This window comes from Galeopterus variegatus, unplaced genomic scaffold (genome assembly GCF_000696425.1).
Source record: "Galeopterus variegatus unplaced genomic scaffold, G_variegatus-3.0.2 Scaffold9050, whole genome shotgun sequence".
Classification (NCBI taxonomy): Eukaryota; Metazoa; Chordata; class Mammalia; order Dermoptera; family Cynocephalidae; genus Galeopterus; species Galeopterus variegatus.
In genome coordinates, this window is record NW_007735161.1 from 1 (window position 1) to 14,950 (window position 14,950).

General features: G+C 42.1%; 1 pseudogene; it reads left to right on the plus strand.

Annotated features, from left to right (window-relative positions):
• The first annotated feature begins 1,033 nt into the window (after positions 1–1,033).
• Positions 1,034–14,950, plus strand: part of LOC103608987 — a 20,251-nt pseudogene continuing 6,334 nt past the window's right edge.

Genomic DNA, 14,950 nt, shown 5'->3' on the forward strand with positions numbered 1-14,950 from the left:
GAGAGAGAGAGAGAGAGAGAGAGAGAGAGGACACAACTTTAGCAGAAACACACAAGTTCGTTTGTCATTTTATCACCATATTGCATAATAACTGATAATCATAAACCTATCAAATATCTGATTTAGAAGGATCAAATAATAGTTCATTCTCTTAACTTACAGTTGAGGGAAATGATACGGAGTTTATTCGTTAGTTGTAGAGCCAGTGCCAAAGCCCCAAACTTGTTAATCTTGGACATACAAGTCAGTACAGGTTGAATCTTGGGTCCAGGAAGCCTACAATGCATTTGGAAGTAAGAGTATATTCCATGGGAACCAAAAATAGGGAACTCAGAGGTTCAAAGTTTCCATAGTTTAATGTTCTTGATGGTGAGAGGGAGGGAACTCAGGTGAAAACATCATGGTCGCAGCTCCAGTGGTTCTCCAGTCTCTGTGCCCAAGAGAAGAACACACTGAGAAACACATATACATCTCTGCTGCTATGTCAGTAATGATGTAGCCACCAATTTTGAACTCACTTCCATCTTCTACACATCACAACATGGAGGATCTTTCTGGAGAGTTATTAGAATGTAACGTAACCACCAGAAGTCGCTAAATCCTCTAGCCTGTGTTGGTCCCTCTTCTGGTGACATCGATTCTATTGTTTTAAACACTGAAGAAAACCAGGATCAGTGTCATGATCTACAGCAACTTAATCTCACCCACACATTCAGATAACAAGCTTCAGATGGTTAGGTGGGATCTAACCCACATTTCTACCCTAGTACCTTTCAGAGCTCACACAGAATTAGCACAGATGAACAACAAGGGCACAGGAAAGCAAAGAAATGGATTTACTATTTCATATAGTATGGAGGAAAAGGACTGGTGACATGGCAGCAAAAATTATATTTCTTCTAAATCAAGTCAATCTTGCAAAAAGCTCTTTGTCAAAGGTTCATTGTAAAGAGCCAGTGGGGAGACAAGAAACAGTGACACACCTGCACGCCACACCAGCCCTATCTTCTGCTCTTGATGAGGGCTGAGCTCAATGTCACTGGCGGCGAGACGCCTCTCCCTGATCCTTACAGATGGGCACATCCATCAGCATGTCACGGAGGCATCAGTAAGGGATGACTTACATTTTCCTCAGCATTGACAAAGTCTTGGTGATTATGTAAATATAGCTGAGGGCTGTTAACTTGTAACGAAGGAAGAAAATATGTCCTATTCATCGATCAGTTTGCAAGATTTGTAACAACGTTCTCTTTTCACAGCTTGGCATGGGCATCCCTTCCATTTCTATTATGCTTCATGAACTCATCAAATTACTACACCACGCTCGGTGCTGTGAGGGTACCATTATCAGAATCGCTACATCAGGGGGAACAGGTAATGTGGATTGATATCTACCACTAAAATGGGGCGATTCTTAACATACGCGGTAGCTGCCAAAATGCACCGACGTACTCAGAGCCCAGGAGAAGCCCAGATGCGCTAAAAAGTGTCCGGAGGCTGGACTTGAGGAAGTTTCAGGAAATCTACCCACATTGCCTTTTCCTTTTCTTCTTTTTCTCTCCATGGAAACCCAGAGGGAGAGACCTCCTGTCCATTGACCGGATGGTTTTAGGTATTCATAAGGAGACGAGTAGAAGGATTGCTAGAAAATACGTTTTGAGGGTCAGAGTAAATGTCAAGGTTTAGAAATGTTATAAATGACAGAAATAAGGGTGTCCAAGTTAAAAAAAAAATCACCAAGATTTGCTGGTTTCATCAATCAGCTGAGTAAGCAGACTTCACAGGTCTCAGGGAGGCGCTGGTATTGGCTCGTCTCAGTGACCACATCCATTTTCTTGGCCGCGTCTTTTCCTCACTGATACACCAGAAAGAGACCAGTGCGGGCTTTTAGGGAAAGGCCGAGTGAGGCTTCCTAAGGTTTACCCCGGAGCCCTCCTCCCCTTCCTCCTTGGCTGGTCGGGCAGCTGTAAAGGGGCCTTGTTTACGCTTCCAGACTGCGCTGAGATAAAGTTTTGAGGAAACTGTCTCCTTCTTCAGCCTTTTCTTAAGAAACAGGTCTTGTCGGGGTATGATTTTACCATGTCATCAGACGTAAATACAGACAGGGCATTGTAAATGGAAAAGTTTGGTTGACAGAGTGACAGGACTAAATGGGCATTATAAGAAGAGCTGAGATTTTAGAAGATAAATGGTCATAGAATCACACAGTTTTAAAGGGAAAAGGGACCTCAGAAATCCTAAAACATAGAACAAGAGAATAGTCCAGTGTCACAGAGCCACAGATGGCTGAGCCATGCCTCACTGGAATCAGACATGTTCGAAAAGGTTATGGCCTTTCCACATCTGCGGTCGAGGTACGAAGTCCAGCCAAGGCCCTCACACATGAGAGAAAGAAGAATATTTGTCGATGTCCATCCAGAGAGAGAAGAATGTCAGCAATCAGTGTTAGATCAGGCATTCTTCTAAACTGTACTTTATCCAATGACACCCCAAATCATCAATATTAGGGAACAATGCATTTGGAGATGAAATGGATAAAATTGTTACTAAGGTTGCTCATAATTCCTGGGTTGTGAGATACAAGGACATGTCCTCACAGCTCACAACCATGCATTACACCATCCTGACTGCTGTGGTTGCCACTTTACACTACTGAGTGTCCAGTGTGGGCAAAGCACTCAGCTGACCACCCAGCCCATGGTCATGGTCTTTTGTTTCATGGCAACATGATACACACAGCACACAGGCAGTACCAATATCACAATAAAGGCCTACGAATGGTGGCAGATTAAACCACTGTGCTGGTGTGGATACCTTCATTTTGAAGTTCTGACCTCATTAAGAACTCTTAGCTTATCAATAAGATGTCTTTGTTTGGTTTTAAACAGCATTGTATTTGGAGATGAAAGAGGTACAGCTTATTAATTTGCTGACATTATCACTCCTTAAATGGGTCAACACAGATTGATATGGATAAAGTACCCGGTTGATTAGTATTTTGGCCTTTGAGAAACTTTAACCATGACATAAATGCTCTAACCTATCTAAATATTAAGATGGCGTGTGAATAACATCGTTTTTGATGCACACATTTTCAACTTCCTCCTCAGTCACTTTCCTATTTTTAGGACATTGTGAGCAATTCAGGGAGCCACTTGTTGGCTTATTTAAAAAGAATCTGACCCATCAAGGCTCTATCATCAGAGGCCACCCTGAGGTGGGTTTCTAGCTGGCTATTCTGAAGTGTTCATTAAATAACTCTGCTTTGATCAATATCAGAATTTATACCACCCAGAAGGAAAAGGTTATGCTCTGTAGCAGGAATTGCAAACTTTTCCTGTTAACATTCAGATATTGAAAAATTTTAGGCTTTGCAGATCATGTGGTTTCAGTTTCTCAACTCTACCATTGTTGCCCTGAGGCAGCCATAGACAATAGGTAAATAAATGCATATGACTGTGTTCTGATAAGATTAATCTAAATATTAAGATGGCGTGTGAATAACATCGTTTTTGATGCACACATTTTCAACTTCCTTCTCAGTCACTTTCCTATTTTTAGGACATTGTGAACAATTCAGGGAGCCACTTGTTGGCTTATTTAAAAAGAATCTGACCCATCAAGGCTCTATCATCAGAGGCCACCCCGAGGTGGGTTTCTAGCTGGCTCTTCTGAGGTGTTCATTAAATAACTCTACTTTGATCAATATCAGAATTTATACCACCCAGAAGGAAAAGGTTATGCTCTGTAGCAGGAATTGCAAACTTTTCCTGTTAACATTCAGATATTGAAAAATTTTAGGCTTTGTAGATCATGTGGTTTCAGTTTCTCAACTCTACCATTGTTGCCATGAGGCAGCCATAGACAGTAGGTAAATAAATGCATATGACTGTGTTCCGATGTAGCCACCAGGAAGAACACACTGAGAAACACATATACATCTCTGCTGCTATGTCAGTAATGATGTTGCCACCAATTTTGAACTCACTTCCATCTTCTACACATCACAGCATGGAGGATCTATTTACAAAGACAGGTGGGTTTGGCTTATGGACTGTAGTTTGCAGTATGGCATCTCTATGGAAGCCTTCACTCATTCAACAAATTTTTATTGAGTACCTATAATGTGACAGGCACAATGGTAGACCTGGGGACACAGGAGTGAACAGACATGGTTCCTGCCTTATACAGAAATGGATATCAGAGAAATAGATAAATAAACAAGTAATTATAAAATGTGTGATAGGTGTTAGGACAGAGAGAGTCTAGGGCACTATCAAGATATGTCTCCTTGTTCAGGCTCCAAATAGAAGTCGGAATGGGTCAAATGCTGAGTCACAGATGGGCCTGGGGAAATTTAATGTAACCTGTGTTGCCTTTAATTTGTTTTTTTGTTCGTTTTCCCTCCATGGATTCAGACCTTTTGCAGGAAGTGACTTAAGCTGACACCTGAAGAATGAGTCGGTGTTAGTCTGATGAAAAAGTGTGGGGGAGGACGAGAGGGCATTCCTGGCAAGGAGAATAACAGTTGGCAGAAAATGGTTTCTCCAGTAAGCCCAAGTCCCTTGAGCAAGCCAGACTCTGTAGCAATGGAAGGTCAGCCAAGAGGCCTAATTTACATGGAGTCGGGGAGAGAAAGGAATGAATGTGACAATAATCAGTAGGAAGAGAGAACAGAGAAGCAAAGAAATTATAGTAATCAAGGAGTTGCAGAGAAGATTAAATATCAAGTAGTCACATCACTTTATGAAATACTTGCTGGCAGGCTCACTTAGTTTATTCCTGACCTAATTTATTCAAATTTCAGCCTGAAGGCTGGTACTAATTTGCATGTCCAAGAGTCATGTTTGTCTTGAAATCTAAACCCCATCACACTGTAAATGTGAATCTGGAAAGATAGCAAATGTAAATGCCTGTTCTGAATGTTATTTAATTGCATTCGGAAAAGAAAATACTTTTAAAGATGAAAATAAGGAGAATCATCAGCAACTGGCATTAATTAATGTTGGCACAATAGATTGTATACTATGTGTCAAAAGTAAACTCTAAATGATATTCTTCTCTCCTCATTTATTCCCACACTGCAGGGATCACACCAGGGTCTGTTGTAATAACAGACACAGCCGTGGACTCCTTCTTTAAGCCCCAGTTTGAGCAGGTAGTCTTGGACAACATCGTCACCAGAAGTACTGAGCTTGACAAGGAACTGGCTGAAGAACTATTCAACTGTAGCAAAGAAATCCCCAAGCCTCATTGGACATACAATGTATACCTACGATTTTTATGAAGGTGAGAATAATGTATAAACTGTCAAGGCACATCCCAGCAACTGTTTGTTATTCAGACCCATCATTTCTATTAAAAACTCCACTTTAGAAAATTAAAGGTTGTGGATTAAAAAAGGAACTGAAACAGCATTTTGAACTTACTAAAGCATAGGCACATAAGGACATAAGCAGCAGAGAAACACCTAGAATGCATTTATACTGAGAGTGGGTTTAATCCTCCAACAACAAATTGAATACTGAAATGCAATTAGTGTTTGCAAAATCTTATCTGTTTATGCCTTTAACTTAAACTGGTGACTCTAGGAGAAGGGAAATATGCTGATTCTATGTTTCTGCATTCACCTGTATCACAAAAGAGATCTGGTACCCAGAAAAGAGTGGGGACCAGGAAATGGGGAGAAATGACTAGGGGAACAAATTCCACAGGGATGGGTGGTCTCAGAGTGGTGCTTTTATCTCTTAGCCATGAGTAAAAGGTCTCCAAACCAAGTTTAGAGACAAATTGAAGGTGATTGCCAAGTAGCACCTCTTACTACAAGGACCAAGGGGCGGGTGGGGGGCGGGGAGGACTTTCAAGGACTGATTCTTGTAATCCCAGAAGAAAGAATGTACACAGGGTTGGTACTATTCCTTGGAGGACATTCTGGAAATCTTGCAATGTAATTGGATTCATGTCAAAATCCATATTATTTTATTATAAATGACTTTTATTTTCTTTTTGGATCAAACTTAAGGTATTTTATTGAATTTTTAAAAAATTGTGGGTGAACATAGGTTATACAAGGGCACTCCAAAAAGTTCACAGAAAGACTTGTATTAACTTTCAATTCTATTTTTCTGCAAACTTTTTGAAGTATCCTCATATTACCCATAAATTTTACTTCAGGTTAGAAAGGTGGTTTCACCACTTATTTGTTATAAAATAGGAGGGGGTTGGTCTGATAGGGTTGAGCCCTTCTGTCCTAGGCCATTGGCTGACAGCCCCTTCATCTGGAGGGTGATGCACCAATGTGTTTAAGCTGGAGCTTGCAAATGGCAGCCTGTTGGAGTCAGTGTTTTTGTATTTGTTTTGGCCTGCATAATATTTTTTTAAATGTGAGTTATTTTGCCAACATTTATGATTTCTGGAGATTTCACATGAATATCCAGATTTTTGGTCTTGAAACAACATAACGTAACATAAAGAAATATGAAATTCTCGCCATATGCATGGCAGCCCTGGAAAGTGCTGGCCCACATCCAGGACTACCTTCACAGAGGAGGCAGTGACGCTGCTCCCTTCAGACCAGGTGGACCCTCTCATTGACGTTACTTGCCCAGCTTCTGAGACATCTGAGTTTGATCAGCTTATAAAACACTCTGTTAGAGGTGGCTGCAGGCAGCTCTAAAGAGAGAAGGAACAAGGAGAAGCAGACTTCCAGGGTGCAAGTAGCATAAAAGAGACAGAGGAAGGAGAGGAAAAGAGAGGAAATGGGGCCCAGGAGAGGACTGTGCAAAGAATGGATGTTGATAGCCTGCTATCAGCTCACCTGCTTCAGTCCGGGCCTCCTGGGAGTACAGAGGGGAGAAGTAGTCTGCTTCTGGGAGCATACAGGGTGGAGGAGGAGTAAGGACGTCAGGCTTTTCTCCATCCACTTCTGTCCCCACCAGTTGACACAGGTGAAATTAGGTGATAAATAAACACTGGGAGCAATCTGGAAAGAAAAAAGTGATCACAAAGTGTGGCATGCAGCCTGAGGGCTGTGTGGAACGGTGTGTGTGACACACCTGTTGTCTGCACTCAACTACCACTGACACAATGGGCAGTGGAAGAGTTGCAATGTCCAAACCACTGCATTGATCCTCAAGTAGCTTGTGAGTGTCACTAAGGCTTGAAACGTCATCTTCTCCCCCAGCGCCTGTCCGTGGGCCATCCTCCAGTCATTGGAGCAACCTGGGATTGTCCTCAAAGGGCAGCTCTCTCAGTGACCCCTCAGTTTATGTCCCCTGGGCATGGCACTGGCTACTGTAGCCACTCAGTGGTACTGGCCCCAGAACTGGGGCGCTCAGCCATGGACATGCCTCCTAACATATGACACTAGAGTCAGGCACAGCCTCACTCCACAGTCCTGATAGGAAGATTCAGGTGGGCAGGGTTATCCTACCTGGGGAGCAGCTCACGAGTAGAGACAGCTGCAGAGCGCTTCAGCCAACAGCAAGTCTCATGGTGAGGCCACTGCCAATGTGGCTGGACATCAAGTCACTAAACATTCTTCATTCTCTTTCAGGCCAGGGGCGATTAGATGGAGCACTGTGTTCCTTTACCAGAGGAAAAAAGTTAGATTACTTGGAGAGAGCATACAAAGCTGGCATTAGGAATATCGAAATGGAATCTACAGTGTTTGCAGCCATCTGTGGACTTTGTAGTCTAAAAGGTCAGCTTTTCATGAATACCTAGGGTCAAATTCTCCTTTTTCATGAAGCTATTTTCACTCTTCAGGAGAAGAAAAAGGGGTCCAACTCTATATCACTTTGGGTTGTATGCATGCCTTATAATTATTTGTAATATACTTCATCCCATAATGTTTTTGAGTGGACAACACATTACTCCCATTATGCAAATGAGGAAACTAAGCCTCAAGGGTCAAAGCAAGTTGGCCAAAGTCACCAGCTAGCTGGTGACATAGCCAGGACTCAACAGCAAGTTCAATTTTCTTCATCCTGGTAATGGCTGCTATTTCCTATTACAACTGAATTTATTGAGAAAGGATTCAAATAAGATATTCTAAAATAGTCCAAAACCGTAATTTTAAATAGCGTGGTCAGGGAAGGGTTGGGGGAGGAGAAAGTGCTATTTGGAAAAATGCCACAGGGATATATGGAGGAAGTGCATTCTGGTAAATGCAAATCTAAGGCCACAGGCAGGTGCATACAGGGTGTGCTGGAGGAACAGGAAGGAGCCCAGTGTGGCTGCAGGCGAGTGAGCACAGTGGGGACTGGCAGAACGCAGGAGGAGGTGCAGATTGTGTGGGTTATTGTGAGAATCGTGACTTTCACTCTGAGTGAAACAGGAAGCCATTGGAGGGCTTTGAAGAGAGAAGTGACCAGGTCTGATCTGCATTTTAACAGAGTCCCTCTGACTGCTGAGTTGGAAAGAGCCTAATGGGGTCAAGGGCAGAATCAGGGAGAGGAATGAGAAGGCTAGTACAGCAGTCAAGTGACAGATGGCGGGCCAAGGTGAGAGCAGTGCAGGGAGTGAGAAGTAATCAGATTCTGGAGACATTTTGAAGACAAAACCAACAACATTCATGGACAATTTGATGTGAGTTTTGGGGAAAAGGCAGAAGTTAAGAATGAGTCCTATGTTTATGGTCTGATTATCTGAATTATGAGGTTATTGTAATCGAGAAAGAGAAAATTTAGGCAAGAATTTGGGGTAGTAGACATCCTGATGGAGGCAAGTAAGCAGGTGGATCTGTGAGTCTGGCATTTAGGTGAGAGGTTTGGACTAGAGAAGTAAAATTGTACATTTTGACAACATATAGATGGCTTTTAAAGCCATGCAATCGATGACATAACAAAAAGAATGAATGTAGACACAGATAAGAAGAGGTCCTTGGTTAAATGTTAAAAGTTAGGGGAGAAGAGGAAGACCTAGGAGTGGTGGCCAGTGAGGTTGGCAGCACACAAGGAGAGTGCAGCGTCCTGGCACCCAGAGAAGAAAGCTTCAAGGAAGAGGTAAAGAAATTACAACACGATAAAGAATGAATGTAGACACAGATAAGAAGAGGTCCTTGGTTAAATGTTAAAAGTTAGGGGAGATGAGGAAGACCTAGGAGTGGTGGCCAGTGAAGTTGGCAGCACACAAGGAGAGTGCAGCGTCCTGGCACCCAGAGAAGAAAGCTTCAAGGAAGAGGTAAAGAAATTACAACACGATAATGCTTTATTTTATTCCAAGTGGAATTTGAATTCCAGTGTTTGTCCTTATAGTCAACCAATCTTAATATACACATTACAAACAAAATGTATGTGGTAACATTTCTTAGAAAAGATTTCAGGAGGAGATAAATTGTAGAACCATTATCCTTAACTACTCTCATATCACAGACTATGTGTTCATGCCAGTCCTTGTAATTAACAGGTGAAGGACAGCCGATCATCCTCGTCCTCTTTAGAAGGTCGTCATTAACACCCCCTTTCAGAGGAACACCAGCTTCTGCTTTTCTCTAGACAAGTCAATGAAAGTGGGACAGCTTGACCTTCCCTTAGCAGCAGCCCAATCAGCAGACAGCCTGCAGGGACACCCAGATTCAGGTATTTCTGCTCCAGGAAATGCCTCCTTACATTTCTTTATTAGGAAAGCAAGTGATCACTTGAGTCACCTCTCCATCAGATAATATGTAAATGGCAAAAGAGGCTTGATTTGGGGACTTCACTATACATATTTCCAAAGAGGAGGTGAGAGGCAAGTGTAAGACAAAGTACCCAGAGGGGGTCTTGGATCCTGCCCTGTTAGAAGCAAGAAGACCTCAGCAGAGAGAAGTCCCCAGATGCCCAGTATTTTAAGGAGGAATCACAAATTAACAGACTCAAGCTATTCATTTATCATCATCAACAGAACCACAAGTAAGAGGACCGCAGAGAGAAGTCCCCAGATGCCCAGTATTTTAAGGAGGAATCACAAATTAACAGACTCAAGCTATTCATTTATCATCATCAACAGAACCACAAGTAAGAGGACACCGGTGATGGAAGTCTCCAAAGTATTCATGAAACTGCCTGCAGAGAAGAAAGCCCAGGCTTAAGCATCTGCCACCAGAAGGGTAAATCAGTGCTAGATTGGGACCAGCCAAGCAAGAATGATCCTGCCTCCTACTTCTCTTCCTTCTCCTCAACCAACTCACCAAGAGTGGGAGAACAGGGAGAGATGGAAGAATAAAGGAAAAACAAGTTACTCAGCCCACTTCCACATCTGTAACAAGCTCCAGATAGTGCCAGAAGAGGCATTACCTATGAATGAACTTCAGAGTTTTGATGCTTACCCTAAACTGTACATATTTGTAACTGAACCAAGACTGTTTTGAGACTTGTGTAACCAGTCAGAGGACCTATCACTATCTAAGAGTAAGCAGTAAGCTCTGACCATGTACTGGGATTTTATTCAGGGGCAAAGGAAGGGCTGCCTTACAGAATAGATTTACAGGAGCAGTTGTGGGGGGGAAAGTAAGGTATGTTTCACTCCAAAATGTAACAATAAACTAACATTTTGTTAAATGCAAAAGAAAAAAAAGATGTAAATGGAACAGATTTCGGTAATTCAGTAACCAATTCAGAGAAACATAAAATATTGAGTTGCCAGCATGCTGCCCTGGTGTGAGTTTGGTGAAGAGCATCAGTTCTTTCTCAAGAGGCACTGATTGGCAGCCAGGGAAAGTTCTAGGATTTGAGTTTTTCTCTTTTTAGGATGTTGCAGAAACCTGAGAGAAGTTACTCTGCTAAATGAGCTTTTCTGTCCTCACTGCAGATCTTGGTGACTGCTCTCTCTACAGCCTGCAGGTGTCCCTCCTGGCCACTTTCCTATCTACTTTTCTGTGGTTCCTGCCTCCTGCTGCACTTTTCATTTTCTGCTGCTGCTGAAGCTGCTGGTAGCTGATTTCTGCCTGCAAATAGCTCTCTTCCAGGCCGCTGCTGCAGCTTTTTCATTGAGCAGACCCCTTCTGGGCTGCCAACATTCACGCTAAAGGTTGTGGCTGTGACTCTGTAATTCTGTAGTTCTTGGGAGTGTTTCTGTCTGAATATCTTCATGGTTACAGGGCTTTTTAACTCCCTCAGACATCAGTGTTTTAAAAGGTGCATTCCTAGTGCGCTGTCCCCTGAAAGACCAGCCACCAAGTACACAGACCAAAACCCCATGCTTAGGATGCTATCGTGTTCCCATCTTTCATCAGCACTTCATAACATCCTCCCTCCACTGCAGTAAAGCCTGGAAGCTGGCACCCGACACTTTTTGATTTTAACCCATTTACAACCTGCTCTGTGTGAGCCAGAAAAGCTTGCTTTAGGGAAGGGCTGAGAGTACATTTCCAAGCAGCTGCTGAAATAGAGGACGTTAGGGAGGATATACCAATGGTAAGCAACACGGGAAAAGTGACACCAGGAGCTCGGGGCCTACAGGCTGCCACTGGCCTCCCAGGCCTATCCCCTACACCATCCTCCCAGGCACTATTAGTAATGGCCTGTCCCACCTTGTCTTTCCAGGCAGCCTTCTCTGATGGCCTTTTCTGTTCCTTTAACAGTACCAGATGATCAGATAACAAATCTTTATGCATCTACCTGGCACAAGGAGGTCTCAGATTTACATGGATTGCTACTTATCTTTACAATTACCATCAGATTTCCCCATAAATCTCACCCCTCAGGGAAGCTTTGCATGACTACCTAGACTCACTCACTCACACTGTGTCATTCTACTTCATTTCACTGCATCACATTTACCACTATTGACTATGTTTTTGGCTTGCTTATATATTAACTTATACACTACTTTGTCAATATTAATGCATGAAGGTATGTATTTATTATCTCTCTCTATTAGAATATAAGCACCATAAGAACAGGGAGACATTGCCTGTCATTGCCATATTCCCATCTCTCGGAATAATGTTTGCCATGTGGTATTCCATAAATATTTGCTAAATGATGAATAAATTAATGAATGAAAAAAATAGTTACTAGATTCTTCTTGACCATGGAAAATGGCCATAGCAAACTGGATTCTTCATTCCTCAGCCACATTAGTGGCTTGAAATTACTTAAAAGATTTAGGATTGCCACCTAACTGCCCAAAGAGGTCAAAATTTCCCTTCACTGTAAGGTCTATACAAATACTTCTTTTGCTACATCTTCAGCTCCTTGGTCTCTTGATATTTAATAGGTGGACAAATTGCCTGGAATTGGGCCACCAACATTATGAGTCACTGTTGGTCTAGTGATCTTATCCTGAACAAGAGTATTAGGAATCCAATGTTACTTTAACAAGGCTTGGGTAAGGAGAAATAGTGGAGTTCACCAAATTATTCTACACCAAAAGGCTGAACTTTCAAACTAATGTAAACCTATGAAATGAAAGTGCTGTGCAATGCTGAATAAATGCATTAATCTACCATTTTATAATATGCACATAACTGTCTCTTTCTCAAAGCAAAATCTACTTTAATTAAACCCCTAACATTCTGATTAAAGATGGCAATCCTTTTGCTCTGTGAACTTGTGATAAGTATGTTCAATTAGTATCCATTTTTATAGGACAGTGCTGCCTTTTGACACATGCTTGCTTGCATGGCAATACATGACACAAGATTAGGCTCTGCTTAAATCTTCTCTACATCTTTGGTTGTTTGCAACACTCAGTAACTTGTCTTTAGAGTAAAGGAAGAATTCAGTGTTATTTCTTTTGACAGATACTGGTAACTTTGGGGAAATATTCAGTCTTTATAATATTACTTTATCAAAGTTCAATAAAAGGGAGCAGAATTTTGACTTTAATTCCATTTTTATATTCTTCTGCTGTTCCCCACAATGAAGACTCCGGGAACTAAATGGTGATCACTGATAAAGTAAAAAAGATATTACAAGGATTAAAGATTTTATTCAGTTTGGAGCTGAAGTATTTCTTAACCCTAAAATGGAGATAAATCAGGACTTTGAAAAATTATTACGCAAGGGTACAAGGCAACCAGTTGCAGCTGTCTTCACGCTCACTAGAGAAAAAAACCTGTGGCTCAGAGAGGTTAAATAAATTTCCCATTTTCTCACAGCTGAGAAGTAGCTGAGCTGGGAGTCAAACACAGCACTGTCTGACTCGAGACCCCTCTTGCATCATGCTGGGCTGCTCCTTGCCAGCATCCTCCCCATGGAGATGCAAGGTTCCTAGACTCTGGACAGAAGAAGCAAAATGTACACCATTAAAAGTCAGTACAGAGTTTACTATTCCAAACGTTGTAAGCAGATAGTTGTGCTACTTCAGCAAGCAAACCCTAAGGGCACGAGAGTGAGTGTTGGAATTCAGTAAAATGTTAAGCAGATACTTATTCAGTAGTATGCATAGTCATTATTTTGCCAAGAAAATTAGTCATTGGATCTGGGGAAATCAAGTTAAATGGTAAGTAATTCATTTACTACTTTTATAAAGACAAGGTTTAAAAAATGTGTTTCTTATTGCTTAATAGGTTTTTACATATTTTTAATCAAGATCAGTGTCTATAGTTTTGTTTGGTTCATTCTAATTCTACTCTCCTAATCTACTCTATCTCAATCCTCCCTCCCCACTACCAACCACTCACACGTTAGAGGATCATTTAGGGACATTGATTGAACCCTTTGTGTGGTTGGCATTACCTGTGAGTCGCCTCTCCCTGCGATGACCCCAGTGAGGCTTCCTGGGTTCCCCCTGCTTAATCCTCCCTCCCATCATACCAGGCTCCATCCTCTGTCTATCCTGAGTCATTTCTGGTTGGGGGTCCAGTATCCAGCAGAAGCTCAAGTCCTTAGGGTTACAGTTGGACCTCCTGGAGATGAAAGCATGGTTCTCGAACTGACAAGATGATGTGAGGAGCTTAAGTTGAGGGGGTGGACTTGGAAGAGCACTCTGAGACCTAACCTGCTCCTTTCTCAGAGAATGAAATGAGGTCTAGAGAGTGTAACTGACCTGCCTAAGGAAACACAGCTGCACTGAAACAGAGATGGTCTAGAACTGAGATCTTCTGTGTCCTGACCGCTACTCTCTCCACTGTTCCATAACGTGTAAAAAAGTATTATATTTGTCAATTGAAAGATGACTCGTACTCTATTTGAAAAAGCGTTAGTGGCAGCTGTCAAATAAAGAAGGATGCATAATGATATTTAAACAAAGCTAAAATGAATAAGTGAAATTATCAGCTACATGAATATGGGCAGTGTTGGGAAAATAGAATAGTTTGGTCAGGGCCCTCACCTCGGGTCCAGTTGGGTGTGGTTCAGCATCCTTTGTAAGAAAATTGTGTGTGGGGGTGGGTGGAGTTAGTGCACATGCGCGCCAATACATCTTTTTAGTTTTGTTGCTATTCTTGTGTTCTGAGAGAGAAAGAGAGAGAGAGACAGAGAGAGAGAGACAGAGAGAGAGAGACAGAGACAGAGAGAATTTGGTGAAGCAGGTGGCTAGGCATCAGCCTCAGGTGTCTGCCCCCGCACAGCCATGCTTTCCAACCTATGGCTTCCAAGGACCTTTTGGCCAGTTACCTAGCTCATAGACCTATGTGAAGGGGTCTGGTGACCCAGCCTGGTGTATGAAGGGTTTGTGACCCAGTCTGTGAACTTGCTTGAGGGGTCCGTGAGCTCCAGACCCAGCCCTAGCTAGACAATTGGCACTGTGAGGATTGGCCTTAGTCTTGTAACAACAAATTGGCGTCGTCGACAGAATTAAAGACATTAGCCTTAGATGTGGCTCCACAGGCAGTATCTTTAATAACACTTCTGTGAAAGATATGGAACAATTCTTCACAAGATGTAATGAAAAATCTTGATTCTGTCTAATTCAGCATTTCTTTGGGGACCTAAAGAATTAGAGTCCAGGGATGTACGTTCATGGTAACTTAATTTGATTCAAGGATAGGATTTAAAGTCTTTAAAGCAATAGTTTTTAAATA